At 49.1% G+C, this 15,569-nt stretch overlaps 1 long non-coding RNA gene across 2 annotated transcripts; it reads right to left on the bottom strand.

Moving 5' to 3' along the window:
* Nucleotides 1-4,942: 4,942 nt before the first annotated feature.
* On the bottom strand, nucleotides 4,943-14,843 carry LOC143676616 (uncharacterized). 2 transcript variants are annotated; one of them, XR_013172224.1, is made up of 9 exons: nucleotides 14,652-14,843; nucleotides 14,367-14,497; nucleotides 14,173-14,263; nucleotides 9,780-9,989; nucleotides 8,727-9,026; nucleotides 7,201-7,653; nucleotides 6,367-7,084; nucleotides 5,627-5,737; nucleotides 4,943-5,332 (listed from the first exon to the last, which is right to left on the bottom strand). It is a non-coding gene; the product is annotated as an uncharacterized LOC143676616 (long non-coding RNA). The 2 variants fall into 2 exon arrangements; XR_013172223.1 differs by having other exon boundaries at nucleotides 7,201-7,355.
* Between the last annotated feature and the right edge of the window lie 726 nt (nucleotides 14,844-15,569).

The following is a 15,569-nucleotide window of genomic DNA, read 5'->3' as shown; positions in this document are numbered from 1 at the left end:
TATTTAGCAGTATTGGACACATTTATTCATTCTTATGCTGAATTATGTGCAAAACTGTACTTTTTATATTTGCTCTGTTCTGCCATAAAGGTAACGTTACAATTTGCAATTCTATCCCTAAGGTAATTCATTAATAACTCCCTTTCCTTAGAATAGTGAATATCCTGAGTAACTACTTATTCAAGTTTCTTTGTAAGCTTATTTATCTCAAGGCTTTTCATGTCCTTCCACAGTACTTAAATGTGGGATTGCAAAATTATAAACATTTGCCATCCCAAAGAACTTCTCCAGATCAAACCTTGATTTTACTCTAAAAATTATGCAACTCCATTAAGCATTGGAATTCTTTTATCAAAGGCATTTCAAAAATCATGCTAAAACATTCAAAAATTAAACAAATATAGATTCTCAGTCACACACGATAAAGAATGATACAGCTCAAATTGAACAAATCGCTTGTGGTGGGGTAGGGGAAGGGGCTGAATTCAAATCCCCAGGGTAAATTTGGGCATCCCTTCCATATCCACTCCCACAGAACTAACAGCATTCCTTTGTATTTTCAAAAATCAATGGGAGGATTTGCACCAAACAATGGTTTCTAGTTTTTTAGTAAAAAATAAAACGTTTTATGTTTATAACTTCCTACTTTACAATAATCAAAATCCATGATTTCTCAAATCTTTCAGGTCCATATAATGCCCTGTTCTCTGAGGTTAAGGAAACTCTGTTTTCCTGGATGCTCCTTTTTTTGCTCTGTGTTTGAGATTTGATCATGTCATTTGAATTGGAGACCAGTATCCCTTATATTTCAGTTCTCATTCTAAATTTCCAGTGAGTTAACTGATTAATAGTTTACTTTTAAGTTTTCCTTAGGCTAGTCTCTCTTTCAGTCTCTCTTTTGACGCCATCTTCCAGCCTCTTATACTAGTCCTACCTGCACTACCCCCAAGAAATCTTGAGAGCAAACCTCTCCTTTGCAGCGGCATCTTCTAGTCCTGAAATGACTGTCGTTGCACTCTGACTTCTATATGGAGTCTGAGGTTTGAAAGCAAACAGTTCATAAAGACTTTAAGGATAGTCTTTTACATCTTGAAGTAATAGAATAAAATTTAAGATTTCTTCTTTTTTTTTTTGTACAGATTCTGTGCTAGGTGCTCTGCCTACGTTATTGCTAATTCTGAAATGAAAGTGACATACTGTATTTCATTCTAAGAAATCTAAAGAATCTAAGACCCTATTGATTACAAGACTCACTACTATTTTATGGCACAGTCTATAGGAACCTGCCTTTGATAGCAAACTGCATCCCAATTTTTCAGATGTTAAAATGTGCAAAGAGTGCATTTTATAATTGTTGAAATATGAGTATTATTGACTTCTTTGACAGGCGAGGAAGCCATGGTTCTGAGAAGCTGGGTGACGTGGCCAGACCCAGAGAGCTAATCAGAGGCAGAGGCAGGTTCAGAGTCCAGTGGCTCTCCCAGAGGTGGGAAGACTTTCTTTCTTCCTTACCTGCCCCATCATCCCATTCAGTTGTCCCCTACTGCTAATGGAGCCAAAACAACAGCCTTTTTGAGATGGCTTTTGCTGTTCAGGGGACCTAATTATACTGCCTGTCCATTCTGCTCTCCCCACTATTTTTGGTGGTGGGAGGGTCAGAGGGGAAGGAGTGGGTGTTGGTGACGGCTGCCAAACTGCCTTTCCTCCCCCTCCACTGTAGCGACTTGCTCCTCCACTTCTAGCGCCCCCAGGCAGCACAGAGAGAGAGAGAGCTTTTGCAAGTGGATTAATTAAAGCTGATTTAGGAAGCTAGAAGCTGAGGGCAAAAATCTGCCCAAGCCTTTCCCCATCCCATCTTTTTGCTGTTCTCTGTCAAAATTAGTGGCTTCTCTGATCTTCTCTCAGCCTTTGAATTTTTATTCCCTTCTGAAATGATGCTCTGCGTCTCCCGGACTCATATGCTCATTTCATCCGTTCAGGGATGTAACCAATATTTACTGAACACCCTTTAAATACAAGGAAGTCCACTAGGCTCTGAAGATAGCTAATATGCCAACATTCGCAGTTTTTGCCCTTGTGAGTCTTACAGCCCAGTGAGAGACAGACATCACCAAAGAAGCTTGTGGATAAATGAAAGATAATAACTGTGATAAGACATCCTCTGGAAAAGATGTGGAAGAGATAGGTAGCATTTCTCCAAATATTCTGTGTACTCCCCTACATTGCCCCCCCCCCCCCCCCCCAGTTTAGGCTGGGGCCACGTGGTTAATTATGGCTCGTGGGCCTTGAGTGGGAGTGACGTGTGTCACTTCTACGTAAGAACGTTAAGAATTGGGGTGCCTCTTTCATCCCTCTCTTCTTCCCCTACCAGAATGACCTTGGATGCCATATGATCTGGCTACGAGATGGAGTGCCACCCAGCCCACGCTGAACTTCCCACTTAGGAGAAATAAGCCCCTGTTGGGTTCACTCGCTGAGATTTCAGGTTTGGCTCATGGTAGCTGGTGGCAATTACCTTCAGTAATACAGCATCACATGTTCCTATGAGAGAAAACAGGAAAGAAACTCACTGGGCAGAGGGCCAGGAAAGGCAGCCTTAGGGATGTGATGTTGAAACTGGGATCCAAAGACAGAGTGAGAGTTAACTTGGAGAACACAGTAGAGAAGAGCATTCGAGGCAGACTGACAGCTGATGCAAAGGCCCTGTGGTACAGGGGATATTTTGTGGGAAATGGGTATGGGGTAGGACAACAGGAAGAGCAGAATGAGAGGCTCATCCTCCCACAGCCAGACTGACCAAGGCTGCCTCTTTCATCTCCTTGTAGCACAGCTCTTAACCGTCACACACCTGCTGAAAACATTGCTCTGAGCTCCTGTTGAGCACAGAGTCGATCCAGGCCCCTGACCTGGAGTCCAGGGACTCCTAAACTCCACTCTGACAGCCTTCCTATTACTCTCCTTCCCAGTCCTGATCCCAACTAGACTTAACAGCTGTCCCTGTGTGTCACTGGCCTGAGTCCCAACTCTTTGGGGGCAGAGCAAGCTTCATGCACCATTCAGAGGACTCACTGGGGGCAGATATTTCTTTTTTGCTGAACCAATATCTTCGTTGATCCTGGACCCTCAATCTAGTTCCATGCAACAATAAGCCCAGCCTTAGGTGGGGGTTTAACTTCATCGTGACTGTCCTATTCTCAGCTCTCTTGCAGCCGGTAAGGTTATGTAACTCAGTTCTCCAAAGGAGACAAGTGGAAATGTGCTGGGGGTGGAAAGTGTTCTCTGGAAAAACTTTTGCTTTCCTGATAAAAGGGCACATACACAGCTTGTGCCACCTTTCTTCTTGCTTCCTTCCTTGACTGCAGATGTGAAGGCTGGAGCAGGGGCAGCCATTTTCAACAATGAGGAAATGGATAAGAGAGGCAACTTTGCTATAAAAAGCCACTGAACTACCACCAATGTTTGTCTACTTCTGGACTTCTTATTACATGAGAAAAATAACCCCTTACTCATTTAAACCACTGCAGTGCTTCCCCCCCCCCCCTTTTTTTTGCTTGCAGCTGAATGATTCCTAACTAACACACTTATCCAAGAACATACCCTCACATTTCCTTGGTCTCCTTAATTATTCCAGTGATCTCCAGTGATCTTCACCTTGACTTTATTTCAGCATCACACCTTGTTATCACTCAGAACTATTCTTAGCCTGAAATATCTGATACAAATAGCTCACTTTCTCACCCAACTCTGACCACTCCTCATTCCTAGAGTGTGCTGGTTTGAAAGTATCATGTACCCTAGAGAAGCCATGTTTTAATCCTGATCAAATCTTGGGGAAGCAGCCATTTCTTTTAATCCTGACTCAATACTGTAGGGCAGAAACTTTTGATTAGATTATCTCCATGGAGATATGATGTACCCAATTGTGGGTATGAGCCTTTGATTAGATGGAGATTTGACTTCACCCAGTCCAGGTGGGTCTTGATGAGTTTACTGGAATCCTTTAAAAAGAGGAAACATTTTGGAAAGAGTCAGAAATGACAAAGGCTTCAGAGCTGACAGAAACTTCAGAGCAGAGCTGACAGGCAGAGAACAGAGACACAGATGTTGGGAGATGTTTGGGGCCCAGCAGGCAATGCTGTAAGATGTTAAGGAAGTCAGAACATTGAGAAACCCAAGGAAAGCCAAGAGTTGAAAGTCAGCCCTGGAGAAGAAAAGTAAGGAACCTCCACAGGAACAGAGACTGAAAACAATGGAGCACAGGAGAAAGGCACCAGCAGATGCCAGTCAGGTGACAACCCAGCTGACAGAGGTGTTCCCGACCCATTTGCCTTCCTTGAATTAAGGTATCTTTTCCTGGATGCCTTAGTTTGAACATTTTTTGTAGGTTTAGAACTATAAACTTGTAACTTACTAAATTCCTCTTTTAAAAAGTCATTCTAGTTCTGGTATATCACATTCTGGCAGCTTGCAAACTAACACTTGGGCTGACTATAAAATGGTGATATTTATTTGGAATTGACAAGATTAGTCTAGACTCCTTTTGGAAAGGGTCATGATCTGCACGGGTCTGGATTGAGTGCTGTGACAGCGCCCTGTCATCCTGCTTTTCCTTGTGTTTGATGCAGATGCACCATTCTCCCTTGTCTCTGAGGATGAGACCTCCCCATCATTGTCAAGTCCAGCCCCTCCACCACTGCACCTGATTCTGTCTCTCTAATGTCTCTAGCACTTGCTCCCTCTACTCCTACCTCCCTTTGATGTCTTCAACTTCTTCCACCTTACCCTCTATCTAGAAACACTAAAGTTTCCCCTACCCCAATACACCTTCCTCTGACCCTATACTCCCTTCTTGCCACTCCCTCTTTCCGTAACTTTTCCCCAAAACTTATTAGAAGAGCCATCTTCATTGGGAAATCCTACCCCTCACCACTCACCTGCACCCCACTCCATGGCAGTCTGTTCCGTTCCTACCCCTCCACTGAAACTACTCATAAAGTCTCCAGTGACTTCCAGAGTGTCCAACCCATGGAATACATTTCAGCCCTTGTCTTTCTGGACTTCTTTTTGCACTTGACACAGGGACTGCACTCTCGTTCTTGAACTGTCCTGCTTCCTTGGCTTCCAAGACAGCCTCTCGCCTCACTCTCCTCCTGTGTGGCACCCAATTCCTCTGATACTCCTAGATGGAGACTCAGAGTCTTGAGACCTGTTTCTTGCCCCTTGGGTTTCTGTGTGTATCTCAGCGTGCCGCTGGTCAGTTCTCCATTCACTATCACATTTCTCTCAGCTCAATGCTGCAAATGCTTTCCTATCTTCAGCCCTGATCTTGCTCCTAGGTGCAAAAAAATTATTCTGTAAACTTTAGGACGTATCTCTAACTGCCCCACGTTCACATTCCTCAGGATGACTCGTGTGACCTCAGGTCTTGGCTCCTGCCTTTTTCTTCAGCCTCAATCCCTTGGATTCCCAGAATGTACGCCCCCCCCCCCCCCACAACCCCACAATGCCCCATACCTCCGCACTTCAAACATGCAGCCTGACACTCCCTTTTGGGCTTTTCTACTGTCTCACTCTTACTCATCCTCCAATACTCACTTTAGATGTCACCTCTGCTGGGAAGCTTTACCTGCAGGATCTCAGCAGAGCCATGTGCCCCTCCTCGGGGCACGTCTCTATCTCGGCATAGACCTGTCATCTCAGGGGTAGCCATGTATGTTTCTATCTCCCTGAGATTCTCCTATGAAAACAGGAACACTGTGTGGTTCATCCAGACATCTTGGACCCCTAGCGTGGACCTTTCCAATGTATTTTTGTGGGTTCTCTAGCTCAGGGGTGTGATAGGCAGCTTCTGACGTGTCTCCCAGTGGTCCCACCTCCTTGTATAATCTTCTCCCCTTGTGTATGTGCTAGATCGAATAAAGGCAAAGAGGATGGGATATCAATTTCAAGACTGGGTTATAATACACTGCCACTCCATCTCTCTCTAGCTCTTTTTGTATGCTTGCTATGAGGAAGCAAGCTGGTGAGGTCTACATGAGAAGGAACAGACACCAAGGAAGTGAGACCCTCCATCCAACAGCTCTTGAGGAATTGAATCCTGCCAACAGCCACATGGGTGCACTTGGCAGTGGATCCTGGTTGAGCCCAGCCCCACCTGCTACCTTGACTGTAGCTTTGTGGGAGATTCTGCAGCAGGGACCAGCTAAGCCACTTGTGGTCTCCTGACCCGTGGAAACTGAGATTATAAATGTGTGTTGTTTAATGCTGCTAAATTTGGGGGTAATTTGTTATGCAGCAGCAGATAACTGATACAAGAAGTTACCAACGTGGGTTTGCAAAGACAAGAGGCTCTAGAGTGATTTCAACCTGAGCAAGAGGTCCGATGGGAAGCAATGTTTCAAGTGGTGCCTTTCCGAGCAAGAAAGCTCTCTCTTCATCCATCTGGGTTGTGGTGGCTTTCATCTTTGGGCTAAACGAGAAAACAGGAAGATACTGTGCACTGGTGAGGGAAGATGAAAGATGAGAAGGCGTGAATTCTTAGATTCCTTAGAGAGAGGGTTTTCAGGTATAAGCTGAAAGGGCTGTTTTCTTGTACAACTTTGTGGTGGTGAAGGTTACTTGGTTCCATCGTGGGAACTTGCGGCTTTGGGATGCGTTAGGAGGCAGTGCTGTTCTAGGCATGGCTCTCTGTGCAATGAATAGAAATCCACAAACATTGGCTCAAATTATAAGTACAGAGGGTTATTATAAAGAGAGGGCCCCTCAGAGGCACCCACAGCAGCACCGAGGCTGGCTAGTTCACAGCCTCTCTCTGGCCTGCCCTTCTGTTCCCTCGGTTGACTTTCTTCGGCAGCTGGAGGGCCCTTGAGTGTCATGATGCTCTGATTGTTCCTTCTCATCCCTTCGCACTCCCTGTGCTCACTGGATGGCTTCCAGGCAGCACCACCTCTGGGACTCTGACTCCTTTTCATATCCACCAGCGGAAATGGCCGGCCCACCTTGGGTCAGAGAGGATGCCTAGCCAATTTGGAGGCTGGAGTAGGTCCCTCTCCTGGGATACAGGGCTGCATACCTGAGCTGCGGCCTGGAAGGAAATGATTTACATCTCTGGTATAACTGATTTTAAAAAAAAAAACAAAAACCCATGAAAATAAACTTCTTGAAAACACCATTAAAGCTGCCACATGCATGGCCACTCACCCCTTCAGAGCCCAGAGATCTCTTGGGTGTCTGAACCAAGCCCTCTCCAGATCAGCCAAACAGTCACCAATAGGTGAAGGTCCCAGGAAGTCAGGGCAAGGGTTTGATGAGCTCCCTGGGCTGCCAGCAAGCACTTCCTGCCAGCTTAGTCCTTCCTGAAACCAGTTCTGAAAGTTAGTATCACGTCTGCAGCCATGAGCCCTTAAGGGAGATGACACAGCAAAAGGTCAGTGAGCACACACGTCTGATCTTCAGCAAGGGTCTGCATCGTGATGCGGCATCAACAGACGCACTGACACACAATCCTTCCCAGACAGTTTCGTAAAGCTGTACCCCAGTCAGAGAAGTTGGCTGTGTGCATGAAGGAGGGGACTACTCAGTAGGGTGCCAGGCTAGGCCTGGGGACCTGAAAGGAAACACAGCCTCGTGCTTGGCCTCCAGGAGCTTATAGTCCTGTGCGAGAGACACACACGTAAATGATCTCCCCACCATCCCACACTCCCTATCCCCTTTGCTGCTTGTTTATCTTCATGGAACTTTGCATCTGACCTGCCATGTGGTTTACTTATCTATTTAATTTATTACTGTCTTCCTCCTACACTTTCTAGAGCATCAAGTCCACAAAGGCAGGAATTTTGTTTTGTTTCTTTTGTTCACTGCTCTATCCCTAGTACCTAGGACAGGTGCTTAGGAGGTACTTAATAAATATTTGTTAAACGAATGAATGAAATTCTTAGGAACAAGCTCTATGCAGGGTGCTGGAATGCACTAGGAGGGACATTTAACCCACACTAGGGATCCAGAGATGGCTTTCCGGAGCCAGTATGCCTAAGCTGAGTCTCTAAGTGTTTGCCAGGTGAGTCTAGGTAGAAAGGGGAAAGAGGGCAGCACAAGCAAAGGCTCAGGATGAGACACTCTCTGGCATATGCTTGGACCTGCCTGGCAGCCCTGAGCACAGAAAGGCTTATTGATGTGGGTGCAGCTGCAACTGGCTGTGGGACAAGAGCTAGGCAGGTAGATGCTGATTGGGTAAAGTAGAGCTGAGGCTACAGCTGCCCCTTGTTTGGGGGGTATGTCTGTGTAGGGGGCTCAGTATTGGACAAGGAGGGGGCCGTGGCATGAGGCAGGTTCTTCCTGTAACTGGACAGTTAGGGCCTTCTGCAGGCCAGTTAAACTACACATTTTGGGGCTCAGTGTAAAATGGGGGTGGGGTGGGGGGAGTGGCTTAGGATTTTGGTCAGCAGAGAGACAGAAGGGGCAGAAGGGACCATGACCTGGTAACATACACCCCAGCTGAGACAGAATTCCGAATGTCAGGGGATAGCAAATGTATGGAGACTTAACCTCATTACTGGTTTTGGCTGCCTTTGCTTCTGCTCCTGCTGCATGGAGTTGCTGCTGGGAAAGGGTCCTGCGTAGAAGGGTTCCTTGTTCTCTTTTGGGTCGATGCCCTCACTGAGCTGCTTTTAGCACAGACTGCAGAGGAGCCCGCCCTCGGTGTCCCAAGGTATGAATGCTCAGCTTACATTCTCATGTCAACTGTGGTCGCTGAAGGCCACTCCCTGGGGAGGCGGGTCAGTCCACAGGCTGAGCCGACATTCCAAACCCCGGTGTTGAACCTGGGCCCCGAGTCCTGTCACCACCATCCTCGTGACGCGTTTCCCTCTGAGGTCTTTGCAGTCACCAGTCCTAATTTGGGACTGTCTCAGCTCATGACTTTCCATGTTGAAGGTCAAAAGGCCCGGGGCCCGGCTCTGGGCTGCTTTTGTTCCGGGAGGCTCCTTGGCCCCTGTGCAAACGTGCCCACCTCTTCTCCAGGGCCAGCTCTGCAGAGGAAGCATACAGGGACATAGTGTTAAAGGTCGGGCCACTGCACCCTCAGTGACCTGGTAATGGTCCCAGCAGAGTCCTTCCCCTGGCTCGCCTCATCCCAGCGCCCACTGGGCTGAAGACTCCTTTGAGGTCTGGTTGGAGCTTGCACTGGGTTCCAGCTTCGACATCTGGCCCTGCACCCTAACTCCCCGCTATGACGGCTTCCTCTGGGCAGCTCCCCCTCTAGATTCTCAGCTGCTACAAAGCCTGGCTTCTATCACCAGGTTCTGAGGATGGCTCAGAGCTCAGTCACGGGGCAGGCCTCTGCCTGATCAAAATGCAGACTGAAGCTGGTGCTGATGTGGCTGCATCCCAGAGCCCAGGGGGTGGGGATGGCGTGGGGTGCAGTGGGGAGTAGAGGGGTTCTCCTCGACCCTCCACACTGCTCTTGCTTGTAGCCCATACCACCTTCCATAAAATAATCGGTTCACTTTGCCTTCCCCCCACCCTCTCTCTGCCTTCCACTGTTCACTGTCTCTTGTACTGCATGGGGACCCACTCTTCTCTTGTTTCCCCATAGAATGGAAAGAGCAAATTTTGTTAAAAATGAATTTGGGGGGCAAATGAGGAAATCAACTAATTTATAATATCTTTTCTTAGCCTGGCTTGTATGGCTCTTTTCTTACTGTACCATCTTATTTTGAAGCTCATTTAGAAAGAAGCTGAATACACCAAGAATTTTTCTTAATCTAACTTGTGTAACAAACCTTAAGATTTTCCCAGGCAGATGGAGCAGAGAGAGGCTCGAATGGAAGTTCAAGGTCTCATTAATATTTTTCAAACCCATCACACACTTTTCTTCTCGTCCTTTCGCCATGGACAAATATGAAGTTCTTGTTCAAGAAAAAAAAAAGTTTTTGTTCGGTCGTTTGAGGAAGAGAATTGTTTCCACTTTTTTGTCTTCTCCTTCATGTTTTCTGGATAACAAAGGATGAAAACAGCGAATGGATCTGTTGAAGGCGGCCCATTATTTCCTTCTCCCACCTCAAATTCCGCCACCTCCGCTCTGTTTCTGGCTCCCTGGTAACTCCCACAGCTGTCCTACATATTAGGGAAGAATTGGAGCATCTGCTCTGGTCACCTGCTGTGGGAAAACCACGGCCACAACGAGGTGATGCCAGGACTTTGGGGCCGGGAGGAGCAGAGGGGAGTACCCTTGGTGCAGTTGCTTGGGGGCGGCATGGAAAGGTCATGCGAGCACAAGGGCTGGTCTGCCGCCCTCCCTTGACCACCATGATCCGGACATCTGCGAGGGTGGGGGTAGATAAGGGAGACATAAGTCACATTCCTTCATACCTGCCTGCGTTCACTGAATATTTATGGCAACCTATTGGGGGCGATCTGACTGGTGGGCTAAAAGGGAAGACAGAAACCCCGGTAATGGGACAGGCAGCGTAGGGGCATGAGGCTCAAGTGTGCAATGCTGACTCATGGCTGGCCCTGTCCAGAGGCACCTAAAACATTTTCTCCCTGACCCCCACCCACCCCAATCAAGTATGGGGAACCAGAGGCCACACGGTCCCCTTGGGTCCCCAACCAAACTCTGCTACCCTCGTGGCTTCTGAGTGACCAGTTCAGATCCCACCCCTGAGATGTACTGCTCCATGGCCTCAGTTAAAGCTCTCTGAGCTTCAGCTGCCTCATCCGTGAACTGGGGATCCAATGAATACATCGATGAATAAATCACAGGATTTGTGACAATTAAATGAGACTGCGTTTGTAAGGTGCTCAGCTCTGTACTTGGCATGCCTGGAGTTGGAGTTTCTGTGATGAATCTGAGCTTTACCAGCCTGGAGTCAATCAACAAACATCAGCTGTGGGCTCAGTGAGGTTGTGGAAGGCAGAGGAGGGTCAGAGGCTCGGACTGGGAAATAAGACTAAGCCAAGGTAGAGGAGGAGGGTGGAAGAGGACAAGTTAAGAGCTAGATTGTGACACTGGCCACAGATGAATGAGGGATTTATATGAGAAGGCAAGCTGGGTGGGCTTCGGAGCAGCTAGAGTCAGAAAAGACCATTATTCTGAGGGCAGGTTTGAGCTGAACCAGCCCTGTGCAGCCAGTGCTGAAGGCATTTTACAGCCCTGAAAGCAGATGTCAGGCTTGAATTTATTAAGCACCTACTATGCAATTGGTGTATGTTTATAGAACGGCTGTGGTCTCACAGAATAGTTTGGAAAATATAAATACATTACTTGGAAACTTACTGTTAAATATGTATCTAGAGGCTTCCTGTGGAGATGTTGGGCAGAGCTGAAAAGCTCATTTGTGTGTCTGTAATGAGAACCCCAATTTAGTTTTTCAGAATAAATCCAGGCTTGGTTTGGGTATGATTTCACTCTATAATTCCTGACCTCCCTCTTTTTTAGCCATGCACAGCTTCTTTATTTAGGAAAAAAAATTAATTACAAGTTGTTTTTTAAATTCAAAAACCCATTAAACTTGGTTTTGTGGCCAGGTAGGGGAATGACTGGAGTATTTGTAGGAGATGCAGCTGAGGTATTTAGGTCCTGAAATGTCATGAAATCTAGAAAGCACTTCAAATGTCTCAAAAATAGTTAGGTAGAGAGCAAGGCAGCTACTAACAATTATTGACTATAGAAGGATGCTTTGTACTTGTCCTAGTCTCATTTTTCTATATGTTTAGAAGTTGTCAATTAAAAAGGTGGTATGGGGAAACTCCTCTGGACTATAGGGGGGAAATGAGGCAGAGGAACAAGGCTTTACCTCCTGGTTGGTCTTTTTAGGCTCCAGCCTAGACACTGCGCTGTTTATGCTTGCAACTGGAGCATTTTTTCCTTCTTTTCTTTTTATTTGCACACTTCAGGCTCCTCCAGAGTTTGAGCATTCTAGCTCTTCACAAAAGGCCCCCAATTTCCAGTCGCTGCCTTGGGGTCACCTCTCTGCCCCTCACCTTTGCTCCCCTCAGCCTACTGGACTCCCCCAGCTCCCTCTAAACGCTGCCCTGGCTGCCGTGGCAGCGGGAGAGCAGCCCCGAGGAAGCTACGCAGGGCGTGAAAGCCTTGTACATTTAGGTTTCCTGGATTTGGATTCTTTAGGGGGTGAGTTACATAAACCCCGAGACTCCTGAGCAGACCCTGAGTCTGAAAGGGGACCAGGTCCTTGTCAGGGAGCTCGGATCCAGCAGAGGGGCAAGTCTTGTGGGGAAATAGGGTCACATTGGACTTACTGAGAGACTCATGTCAGCCTCAGTGGATTCACTTCCTGGTGGACTTTTAGGGATAATTTTTTGTGTGTAAGGGTGCCTGGTCCGGGAATCGAACCCAGATCTCCTGCATGAAACGTGAGCATTCTACCACTGAATCACCCATGCACCCTTTTAGGGGTAAGTTTAACTCTGAATTCTTTTGCCCTTACTCACTAACTTTAGACCTAACCTCGACATAACTTACCACACCACTGTGTAAAAAAGTGCTCGTTCATTCATTCCTTCCACTGCTACCTACCGAGTCCTTGTTTGGGGCCCAGCACTGAGCTAGGGCTGGGGACACGGCCCACTGTGGCTGCAGACCAGGTCACTCCAGGCGCAGGGGTCGGGGTGGGGGGTCAGGGCAGTTTTCCTGGGATAGGTGGCACTGGGGCAGGTAGAAGAGAGGTTGAAGTTGGCAACAGGAGGTACTTTCTGGGGGTGGGGGGTGGAGGGAGCATGGGGGCACCAGGAATGAAGGGACCATCTGCCTAATGTGCATTCTCTGGGCAGGTGGAGATTAGTGGGCTTAGGTCAGGCTGGGAAAATCCTAAAATTAGCCTGACCAGCTGGGCTGGGGCTGTGGGGGACTCCGCCTCTCCCCACTTGCCTCCTCGGGTTTCAGAAAGCACGAGCGTGTGCAGGAACAGCGGGCTTTGCCTGGGTAGCTCAGGCAGAGGCTGGGCAGGAGTTGCTGCATCCGGCAAGAGCGTAGTCCCCGAGAAAGGGGGCTCCTCCGTCTCAGAGCCTGGCAAGAAAGGAGGGGAATCCCCTGCTCTTTCCCTCTCCTTGACTTCACTTCCTCTTTTTCCTTTGCCTTCCCCTTCTAGATCTGCAGGGCCAGGAGGAGCTCAGGGGTTGTCTGGACCAGCCCGCCCAGGAGGCAGAGGCCTGGGCAGGCAACTTCCTGGGGCCCTCGGGGGAGAAGGAACCAGAAAACCTCATCCACGCCCTTTCACCCTGTACTGGCATCCTTTCTGACCTTACCTGAAATTCCCTCCGTTAGTCACCACCAGCCAAACCGCAAAAGGCGGGTGTTGTCATCAAGACCTACAAGTTGCTTAAGAAGCTAATCTTGCCTTAGAAGGTGCCAGAGCTGGCTCAGAACGGGTACAGAGCCGCGGTTTGGGGCTTGGGGTGGCTGGAGGTGGGAAGAAGACAGCCCAGCATGGCCGGTGGCTGGGGGCTGGGTAGCTGGGTAGCCTCTTGGTTCCCCCCCCGCCCCCCACCAGTCCGTCCCACACAGTTCTCAGCCCCAGATTGCCCTGTCTGATACTCTCCGTCTTTCTCATTTTCCTCCAGCTCAGGCTCACCCACTCCGGCTTTCACCCATCTCTAAGACCATTTGCAAATATCACCTCTAGCCTGGAAGCCTCCATATCTCCAACAGTGCTGCAAGCTTTTAGAAAATGCAGCATTGCTGAGCATGGGCAGGAGGAGTAGAGGAAAGCTTCCTGAGGGGTGGCCCTGGGAGCAGAGAGCCTGTGACGGGAACACATCCCACAGCCTGAGCCTGGCACCCATAGCCACTTCCCACGTGCCCCACACTCTGCCAAGGGTTGCACTGTCCGGCAGCATGGTCTGTTGAAATAGTAACTTGGGATTCTTGTCCCTCTGTGTCCCTTGTCACCCCTTGTCCAGCCGACACCACACATGGTAAGTTCTTGCCTTCAGATCTTGGTAGGACAGGCATGGAAGTAGCCGGGAATGGCCTATCTTTGGTAAAGAGTCTTTAATGGGTGGCAAAGTGGCTACACAGGGGCTACCAACACATTCAGTTGGGGACACACAAGATTTAAAAATTTGCTCTATTACTTGCCAATATTTTAAATGGAGACATTTTACATAAAACAAGAATTTCCAGCCTCTCTTGAAACATTGGAAGAGGGTTCTCACCTCTTAGAGGACCAACTGTCCAAGTTTGCCAGGGACTTTTCTGGTTTGGGCACAAAATTCCCATGTCCCAGGAGACTTCAGCCAAGGAGTCCTGCGGGAGAGAAGGGAGATGGGCCTCCCAGCTTCTCAAGCCTCCACCCCCTCCCCAGCCACCAGTCACTGGGGTTTGATGTGTCATGCATTTGCCTTTTTACCTGCCATAAATCCCCTGCTGGGCGAAGCCAGGTGTTGATGAGATCATTCCAGGCGTCCTGGTGGGGAGAGGAGGGAGATGGGCCTGAAGGGCTTGAGATAGTGAGGCTTTAAGTGTGCGGTGGTGATAAGGCTGCAGAGAAAAGGAGGGGAGGGGTGTTGGGGTGCACAGCAGGGTGGAGAGCAGTTGGTTTTATTGATGGATGGTTCCTTTGTTGGATGTTTGGCATGGCCTGAGGGAGTGGAGTCAGCCCTGAGCTCCTGGGGAAAGGGTGTCATATGCTCACCTGACAGTGCAATAAGTGCAAAGGCCCTGAGGCAGGAGCCCACTTTCCGGGAGCAGAGGCAGAGTCTGGGCCTGCCCTCAGGCTGCTGGCCTGGGGTCGACATGACCTGTGTGGCCGGCGTACAGGAGGGAGCCCAGGTAGGAGCCTCCCGCAGGCTCCAGGGGTGTCGCGACAGTGGCCGGGACCAGGGTGGCGCTGTGGAGACAGGAGGAGCACTCAGACTCCTGGAGCACGTCTGAGGACCATCAGATTTGCTGCTGCGGGAAGAGGAAGAGGGCTCAGCAGTCCAGGAGGATGCCTAGGCTTTTGGTTTGAGCAATGGGCAGAATGAAGTTCTACCTATTGACACAAGACCGGGAGGAGCAGGGGTTCCTTGGGGGAATATCAGGAGTTGGATTTTGGATATGTGAAATTTGAGATGCTTATGAGACATGAAAGTGAGGCGGGGGGTGGGGGGGGGAGCGGAGAAAGGAGGGCTCCTTTCCCACCTCCAGGCCCGGACTCTCAGCTCACCCTGCACTGCCGTGACAGCGGGGGGGGGGGGGGGGGGGGGGGGGGCCGGCGTGTTTTTCCTCACGTTTCGCTTTTTGCTTTTCTACTCAAATTTACTTGCTTTACATCATGGGCTCTGGGCTTAGGGGTCCTCAGGACGCTCCACAGCCCTCGTCGTCATCAGGTCAGGGTACAGGAGCGGGGCAGAGGGGCTGCAGGTGCTGGGAGGTCTGTCCTCTCTAGTGTACAGTGCCCAGCCCCCACCCCCAGCTCCCAGAGTGGTGACGATGCCCATTCACTGCTCCTCCTTCTCCTGCGAGGCGCACACGCCCACACCCCCTCCCAGCCCCACCATGGCCAGGGTCAACCTCTGAGGAAGCAGCGGGAAGTCAGGGAGCCCGGGGAGTGAGTGTGTCGGGGAGATAA

The sequence above is a fragment of the Tamandua tetradactyla genome, chromosome 3 (genome assembly GCF_023851605.1).
Source record: "Tamandua tetradactyla isolate mTamTet1 chromosome 3, mTamTet1.pri, whole genome shotgun sequence".
NCBI classification, from domain to species: Eukaryota; Metazoa; Chordata; class Mammalia; order Pilosa; family Myrmecophagidae; genus Tamandua; species Tamandua tetradactyla.
This window is presented reverse-complemented; position numbering and strand designations above follow the sequence as displayed.